This window comes from Pongo pygmaeus, chromosome 10 (genome assembly GCF_028885625.2).
Source record: "Pongo pygmaeus isolate AG05252 chromosome 10, NHGRI_mPonPyg2-v2.0_pri, whole genome shotgun sequence".
In the NCBI taxonomy this organism is placed as follows: Eukaryota; Metazoa; Chordata; class Mammalia; order Primates; family Hominidae; genus Pongo; species Pongo pygmaeus.
In genome coordinates this window covers 88,035,577-88,045,103 of record NC_072383.2, presented here as the reverse complement: position 1 = coordinate 88,045,103, position 9,527 = coordinate 88,035,577, and the positions used below count along the sequence as shown (strand labels likewise).

General features: G+C 37.3%; 1 long non-coding RNA gene across 1 annotated transcript; it reads right to left on the bottom strand.

Moving 5' to 3' along the window:
* Nucleotides 1–278: 278 nt before the first annotated feature.
* On the bottom strand, nucleotides 279–8,840 carry LOC129010479 (uncharacterized). Its single transcript, XR_008493007.2, has 3 exons — nucleotides 8,537–8,840; nucleotides 5,953–6,036; nucleotides 279–4,555 (listed from the first exon to the last, which is right to left on the bottom strand). It is a non-coding gene; the product is annotated as an uncharacterized LOC129010479 (long non-coding RNA).
* Between the last annotated feature and the right edge of the window lie 687 nt (nucleotides 8,841–9,527).

Sequence of the window (9,527 nt, the reverse complement as noted above, 5' to 3'; positions counted from 1 at the left end):
TTTGAGAAATCACCGAACTGCTTTCCACAATGGCTAAACTAATTTACACTCCCACCAACAGTGTACAAACGTCCCCCTTTCTCCTCAACTTTGCTAGCATCTGTTATTTTTTTACTTTTTAGCAATACCATTCTAACTGATGAGAGAGGTATCTCATGGTGGTTTTTATTTGCATTTCTCTATTGATTAATGATGAGCTTTTTTTCCTATGTTTGCTGGTCACATGTACATCTTTCGAAAAATGTCTGCCAATGTACTTTGCCCACTTTTTAATTTGGTTTTTCATTTTTTGCTTGTTAATTTGCTTAAGTTCCTTATAGATGCTGGATATTAGACCATTGTTGGATTCATAGTTTGCAAATATTCTCTCCCATTCTATAGGTTGTCAGTTTACTCTATTGATAGTTTCTTTTGCTGCACAGAAGCTCTTTAGTTTAATTAGGTCCCATTTGTCAATTTTTGTTTTTGTTGCAATTGCTTTTGGTGTCTTTTTCATGAAATCTTTGCCAGGGCCTGTGCCCAGAAATATATTTCTCAGGTTATCTTTTAGAGATTTTACAGTTTTAGGTTTTTACATTTAAGTCTTTAATCCATCTTGAGTTGATTTTTGTACATAGTGTAAGGAAGGGATCCAGTTTCAATCTTCTGCATGTGGCTAGCCTGTTATCCCAGCACCATTTTTAAATTATTTTTAGTATAATGTTTGTTTTGCTGGTTTGTTGTTTTTATTTTTTAACTTTTATTTTAAGTTCAGGGGTACAGGTGCATGTTTGTTACATAGGTAAACTCATGTCACGGGGGTTTGTTGTACAGATTATTTTGTCACCCAAGTATTAAGCCTAGTACCCATGAGTTATTTTTTCTGATCCTTTCCCTTCTCCCACTCTCCACCCTCCAGTAGGCCCCAGTGTCTGTTGTTTTCCTCTGTGTGTCCATGTGCTCTCATCATTTGGCTTCTACTTATAAATAAGAACATGCAATATTTGGTTTTCTGTTTCTGCATTAGTTTGCTAAGAATAATGGCCTCCAGCTCCATCCATGTTCTGTCAAATGACATGATCTCATTCTTTTTTTGTGGTTTGATAGTATTCCATAGTGTATATGTACCACATTGTCTTTATCCAGTCAACTATTGATGGCATTTAAGTTGATTCCATGTCTTTGCTGTTGTGAATCATGCTGCAATGAACATACACAAGAATGTGTCCTTATGGTAGAATAATATGTATTCCTTTGGGTATATATCCAGTAATGGGATTGCTAGGTTGAATGGTAGTTCTGTTTTTAGGTCTTTGAGTAATCATCACACTGTTTTCCACAATAATTGAACCAACTTACACTCTCACCAACAGTGTATAAGCATTCGTTTTGCTCCATAATCTCACTAGCATGTTATTTTGTGACTTTTTAATGTAGCCATTCTGACTGGTGTGAGATGGTATCTCATTGTGGTTTTGATTGGCATTTCTCCCATCCAAGTACTAACCAGGCCTGATCCTGCTTAGCTTCCGAGATCAGACGAGATTGGTTGAGTTCAGGGTGGTATGGCCATAGATTGATTTGCATTTCTCGAATGATCCATGATGTTCAGCTTTTTAAAATATGATTGTTGGCTGCATGTATGTCTTTTGGAAAGTGTCTGTTTAAGTCCTTTGCCCACTTTTTAATGGAGATGTTTGTTTTTTTCTTGTAAGTTTAAGTTCTTTATAGATGCTGGATATTAGATCTTTGTCAGATGCGTAGTTTGCAAATATTTTCTCCCATGCTATAGGTCGACTCTTTACTTTGTTGATAGTTTCTTTTGCTGTGCAGAAGCTCTTTAGTTCAATTAGATCCCATTTATCAATTTTCACAACTGCTTTGGAAGTCTTCATCATGAAATCTTTGCCATTTCCTATGTCCAGAATGGTATTGCCCAGGTTGTCCTCCAGGGATTTTGTAGTTTGGGGTTTTACATTTAAGTCTTTAATCCATCTTGCATTGGTCTTTGTATATGATGTAAGGAAGGGGTCCAGTTTCAATCTTCTGCATATAGCTAGCCAGTTCTCCCAGTACCCTTTATTGAATAAGGAGTCCTGAGTCTTTTCCCCATTGCCGTTTTTGTCAGTGTTGTCAAAGATTAGATGGGTGGTAAGTGTGCAGCCTTCTGTCTGGGCTCTCTATTCTGTTTCATTTGTCTGGGAGCCTGTTTTTGTATCTGTACCATGCTGTTTTGGTTCCTGAAGCTCTGTGGTATAGTTTGAAGTTGGGTAGCATAATGCTTCCAGTTTTCTTCCTTCTGCTTAGAATTGCCTTTGCTATTTGGGCTCTATTTTGGTTCCATATGAATTCTAAAATAGTTTTTTTCTAGTTCTGTGAAGACTATCATTAGTAGTTTGATAGTAATAGCTGAATCTATAAATTGCTTTGGGCAGTATGGCCATTTTAATAATACGCATTCTTCCCATCCATGAGTATGGAATATTTTTCCATTTGTCTGTGTCATCTCTGATATCTTTGAGCAATGTTTTCTAATTCTCCTTGCAGAGATCTTTCACCTCCCTGTTAGCTGGATTCCTAGGTATTTTATTCTTTTTGTGACAATTGTGAATAAGATTGTGTTCCTGATTTGGCTTTCAGCTTGACTGTTGTTGGTGTATAGGAATGCTAGTGATTTTTGTACATTGATTTTTATCCTGAGATTTCACTGAAGTTGTTTATCAGCTTAAGTAGCTTTTGAGCTGAGACTATGGAGTTTTCTAGATACAGAATTATGTCACCTGAAAATAAAGATAGTTGTGACTTCTTTTCCTTTTTGGATGCCATTTACTTCTTTCTCTTGACTGATTGCTCTGGCCAGGACTTTCAACACTGTTGAATAGGAGTGGTGAGAGAGGGCATCCTTGTCTTGTGCCAGTTTTCAAGGGAACATTTCCAGCTTTTGCCCATCCAGTATGATGTTAGATGTGGGTTTGTCATAGATGGTTCTTTTTATTTTCAGGTATGTTCCTTCAATACATAGTTTATTGAGAGTTTTTAACATAAATGGGTGCTGAATTTTATCAAAAGCTTTTCAGCATCTATTGAGGTGATCATGTGGCTTTTGTCTTATGCTTATGTGATGAATCACATTTATTGATTTGCATATGTTGAACCAAACTTGCATCTCAGAAATAAGGCCTACTTGATTGTGGTAGATACACTTTTTGATGTGCTGCTGGATTTAGTTTGCCAGTATTTTGATGAGGATTTTTGCATTGATATTCATCAAGGATATTGGCCTTAAGTTTTCTTTTTGTGTTGCCAGCATCATTTATTGAATAGGGAATCTTTTCTCTGCTGCTTGTTTTTGTCTACTTTGTCAAAGATCAGATGGTTGTAGGTATGCTGCTTTATTTCAGGACTCTCTTATTTTTATCCGTTACTTTACAAGTGTTAGAATTATTGAACTATTCAAAAACCGCTATCTTATTTTGTTGCAGTACTGAAAATAATGTAAGATAAGTGTTGCTCTCCCTGTTTTAAAGATGAGTGACTAGGATTGTAAAGAATTCACTGATTTGTTTTATCTTCTTGAGTCCACTACATCAACAAACTTAAAATAATGTAACATATTTTATGCCCTCCACAAAGTTTCCAGTCATAAATGTCTCCATATCTGATTCCTACCATTACTGCCCATGCATAATAACTTAAATAATGACAGCCATCAGCATTTACAATAAAGTAGGAATTTTGTTTATGATTTAGATTTCTAGATATAAATTTTAAAGCCCAAGTTTTATTAAGACTAATTAAGAGGGAAAGTATTATACTTCACAATAATTTAAAATATTCTTGTCTTACACATGCCAGTTATTACTGATTTCCAAGTTAATTAAATATAGAATTGCTACATATTTCTCTCTCTCTCTCTCTCTGTCTCTCTCTCTCTCACACACACACACACATATATATATATGCTAGATTCCAGCATATTAGTCATCATCAGTATGTCTTTCAGGACTTTAGAAATAACCATATAGAATATAATTTTTTTTGAAAGTGCTCTCAGGATATCTAAGGTACTATTTTTACATTTTGGTCTCAGAGTGCAATAGCTTCATTATTTTGCTTAGAAATTCATTGCTTAGTTTTTGCATGTACTTGAAGGATGTCATAGGCTCCATCTATAATAAGCAGCTTATCCAGTATGTTAATTTTTTAAATGCTGCTCAAAAAAAAGAGGCTGCCTTCTTCTGATAAACCCCAGAGTTTAATAAGATGTCCTCTGAATTAATTCTGTAAATGCAGTACTAAAGTTTAGCACAATGATCTGGGCTGTTTAATTAGCTCACAGCTGCACTGCTGGGATAACATTTCTTGTTGAGGAGGTAGCTTGATATTCATTATTTGGGCTCTGGTTCAGAGTTCAATGGCCGTTTTAAGCTTTCTTAAAGAATTGCTTGTCTTTGTTTTCAGGGAAGACCATAATCATTACTCAGAAACACTTGTTAGTTTTCTTGCTGTGCCTGTATAGTCATTGATTTGACCCTAACATAACAAATTGTGGCAATCTTCTAGACATTGAAGGATCCTGTAAGATAAAAAACGTTATCTGACTTATTAGTTTCACTAATATATGTCACATTGATAGAGCCTAAATCTCAATTTCTTTACTATTTCAAAATTCTTTAAATTTTTTAAATCTCCTTTTAAATGATGAATATTGATAAAATTTAAAAATTCCCTTTGAGGCTGTATAAATTATAACTATGTTTTCTACATTTTTCAATACATTATATTATTTTTATACACACTAGAGAATATTAAGGCAATATCAAATGTGGCAGATTATGTGGGTAAATAATGAATTTAAACACCTATTTACTGAGTATCTATCATGAAAAACTACATTAATTTCAACCTCACAAGAACCTTAGAAGGTTATCCTCATTTTATACAGACAGGAACTAAAAAAATCAGAGCAGTTAAGGAACTTGCCCAAGATCACACAGCTGATAAATTTCAGAAATGGAGTTGGAATCCTTACATCAAAGCTCAGGCTCTTTCTAACATAATGTTGCCTCCTTCTCAAAGCTAAGTTTCAGATTCATCTTTCTCATAATATTCTTTCCAATTAACTTGAATTCCTTCAGCATGAATTGATACAGCATGTATTACACTGTCACATCTTTATGTTTTTCTTTGGACTTCTTTCTCTTGCTGTTTCATGACTTGTCAGCACCACTAGATGTATATGTTCCCTAAGTCCAGACACTCTATGCTGTATCCTCTATTTCCTTGTATGTCCCCACAGCAAGAACCACTCTGGAAAAATAACAACTTTTTACCCTGGTTATGCTGGGGTATGATTACAGGGATCTTTCACTTTTTACACTATATATATCTGTATTGTTTGAATTATAAAAAAACACACATACATACATACAGATAATTATCTATACCTAATATTTAAAAACTTAATGATAAATGTCCAATGCGAAAAAAAACAAACACAAAGAATATATACACATTTATATAATATACCTAGTTTTACCATTTGAATTCTTGGAGATTAAAAACAAAAGAGTTAAATGAGGGAGGCGTCTTAGTATTTTTCTATTTATAATAGTAATGGAAAAGGTTCTAAAAATCTGGGAGAAATGTCTAAGACACAGAACTAAGAAAAATATGAGGATATTAAGTGCCCAACACTTCATTGTTAGAGACACAAAAAGGAATGATTAAGGAGAATGAGAATTTATATCACTGTTGGAAAGTGATGCAAAATTTAAATGTAAACATGTATGCAAAACAAGCATTAAAACAATATATAGGTTGGGCACGGTGGCTCACGCCTGTAATCCCAGCACTTTGGGAGGCTGAGGCAGGTGGATCATGAGGTCAAGAGATGGAGACCATCCTGGCCAACATGGTGAAACCCTGTCCCTACTAAAAATACAAAAATTAGCTGGGCAAGGAGGTGTGCACCTGTAGTCCCAGCTACTTGAGAGGCTGAGGCAGGAGGATCACTTGAACCTGGGAGGTGGAGGTTGCAGTAAGCCCCGATTGTGTCTGAAAAAAAAAAAATATATGTGAGAAAATCAAAGAACTAAAAACATAATTTTTAGTTAGACTAGGGCCATCCTCCAAAACATTAACACAAATACAGAAGGTATGTATTTATATCAGTAACAGCCCAAAGAGAACTTATTATGACCAAATCAAAATGATTAAATCTTCATTCTTTGTGATAGATTATTTAGGTAGAAGTGTTCTTGAAGTCCTATAAACAAGACTGTATTGGGAAAAGCAATTTTGCTTGGTAAACTTTGTGTTTGACAGTAGGGTGACTTTCTATAGCTTACATTGAAACAAGGCATTTGAGAAATGTGTACTTTTTAAAAAACAAATTAGTTGAATAAAATAAGAAATGAAACTGATAATAGAAAAATACAGTTAACTCTTAATGCTGTGATTGTGATTAAGGATAGCCAAGCATTACAAATTGGCTAGAATTTGGAACTGGAAAAGCCAGAAATTCAGCAGAGTTGAGAATTTTGACAAGGTAAGGGAATCAGTCATCAGGACTTTTTCTTTTTTCAGAAACAGGCATAAATAAAGTTCAAGACGAGCCAGTGAGGTCTGAAACTAAGCAACAAGTAAGCAGAAGTGAGTATAAATAGATGTGAGAAGTAAATCTAATCATTGGGCCAGCAATTGGGCAAGCAAGAAGAATAAGAGAGTAGTTATTGGAGTTCAGGGCAAACAATGTGGACCTGGAGGATATGGGCTCCAAAAGAGGAAAGGAAGTAAATGGTCAGAACCTGGCAGGTGGTCGGGAACCAGGAAATTCACAATAGCCCGATGGGGAGAGTAAGTTGGACAACTTAATTCTGTGACAAGCTGTCTCCAGAAGTTTCTCCATCATTACCATAAAGAAATGTCATGAAGAAATCAGCATTTGTAGGTCTTGAGAGTAGAAATAGGAAGGTGCATCTGACCAGACATAGCTCATTGCCAGGTTTTCATGGTGTTAATCATTCAGCAGTTTTATATATACAATTTTAAAATTCATTCTCCCGCCCTGTCTCTACCTCAAGTACGTCCTTACCTGTCACATCAGCCCTCTTTCTGGAAAGCTACCTAAGCTGCGTTTCATGTATCTGTGATCTGTAATTGCTTCATGTCTTCCAATTCACTCATGTGCTTATTCCTACTCTGATTTCATTTGCCTACCCATTTGGTTAGGGCCTCAAGCTCAGCTCAATGAGGTATTTTTCTTGAACAACTGATTTCAACCATGATCCAATGAATACTCCACACCTGTTCCTCAACAACATCTGAAGCAGAGCCTTTAACTTTCTGGGACCTTTGAACTCTTCTGGGAGTTTTTAGAAGAGGCCAGCAAAGCCTTCTACTGCCTATCAATGAAATTTTAGTCTACTACTGTTAAAATCTTAAATCTCTATCTGAGTAAAAAGTTCTCTCCCCCATCACTGTCTGTGTGTATTGAGGGCTGGAGAGTGCTCACTCAGTATCTGCACTTTTACTCCTCTCCCCTTTCCCTTCTGGAAGCTGTGGCTCTTCCAGTGTTGAGGGCACGGAGGGTGAAGAAATGGCAGTCCCTTTGCTTGGCTAGGCTCTATCGAAATCCCCTCTGGCTGTCAATACTTTTAATGTGGCAGGCAACCAAACACTGACTTTTGTGTGGGTCTATGTGGGAGTTTCTGGAAGAGCTCAGCAAGGCCTTCTACTGCTGTCTTCTATCATATGAGATAGGCTTCTTACCAACCTCTTGTTCCTCATTCTAACTCTCTTCTCTGGAGCTGCACCCTGTAGTCTTCTGATAGGTGCTCTCACCTGGCTGGCAGCTTCATTCCAAGCTGTCTTACAAGGAAACTTAAGCATCTATGCCAAGCCACATGGTGGGGACAAAAAGATGACTCTCCTTCCACTCTTCCTCTCACTCTGGCTCCCCTCTCCATTTCTCTTTACTCTCCTAAGTTAAAAACAGATATGTTAACACATCTGTGCCTATGCAGACATCCAACAGGGTACACAGAAACTTCAAATGTTTATGAAAAGGAGCGACTGTCTTGGGAACTCTGCTTTTTTTTTTGAGATGGAATTTCACTCGTCTCCCAGGCTGGAGTGCAGTGGTATGATCTTGGCTCACTGCAACCTCTACCTCCCAGGTTCACGTGATTCTCCTGCCTCAGCCTCCCAAGTAGCTGGGATTACAGGCATGCGCCACTACGCCCGGCTGATTTTTTGTATTTTTAGTAGAGATGAGATTTCGCCATGTTGGGCAGGCTGGTCTCAAACTCCTGACCTCAGGTGATCCACCCACCTCGGCCTCCCAAAGTGCTGGGATGGGAACTCTGCTCTTTTGGTTTGTGAGAAGTATGTTCTTAGTGTTTTTCTGAAAATGTTAAATTCATCTTCATTCCTATGATATTTTACCTCAATATACATTCTGGGAGAGTTATTGTATTAATCCATTTTCATGCTGCTGATAAAGACATACCCAAGACTGGGCAGTTTATAAAACAAAGAGGTTTATTGGACTTACAGTTCCACATGGCTGGGGAGGCCTCACAATCACGGTGGAAGGCAAGGAAGAGCAAGTTAATCTTATGTGGATGGCGGCACTCAAAGAGAGGGCTTTTGCAGAGAAACTCCTGTTTTTTAAAACCATCAGATCTCATGAGACCCATTCACTATCACAAGAACAGTACAGGAAAGACCCACCCCCATGATTCAATTACCTCCCACAGGGTTCCTCCCAGGACATGTGGGAATTGTGGGAGTTACAATGCAAGATTTGAGTGGGGACACAGCCAAACCATATCAGTTATTTCCCTAAGAACTTTAAAGATGTTATTCCTTTTTCTCTTGGCCTATCTACAATTGCCAATACAAAGGTGGCTGTCATGCTAAATTGTTTTTGTTTGTTTTATCCTGTCTGGTTGCTGCTAAGACTTCTCTTTGTCTTTTAGTGTCATGAAGTTTCTCAGTGATGTAACTAGGGTAGATTTATTTTATGTCTTTTGTTTTTGGTACCTCTTTCCCAAAGTCTTGGGAAGAAGACGAGATTCCCTGATGCTTTTGTGACACTTCCTGAGCTAGGTAAGTTGGTAGGAAGTAGTACCAGCATACCACTGGCTATAAAGCAGGATTCTGGCTTTATGTGGTCTCATGGTCCATTTGGGCTCCTACAACAAAGTACCATAGACTGGGTAGCTTATAAACAATAGAAACTTACTTCTCACAGTTCTGGAGGCTGGGAAGTGAAAGATCCAGGTGGAGGCAGTTTTAGTGTCTGGTGAGGTCTCACTTCCAGATATCACAGATAGTGCCTTATAGCTGTGTCCTTACGTGGTAGAAGGGGCAGAATAATTTCCTTGGGTCTACTATATTTTAAAAGGGTACTAATTCCATTTGTCTGAGCTCTGCCTTATCTCCTAAAAGGTTCCACCTCCTCATCCTATCACCTTAGTGGTCAGGATTTCAACATATGAATTTTGGGACAACATAAATATTCAGACCATAGCACATGAGGG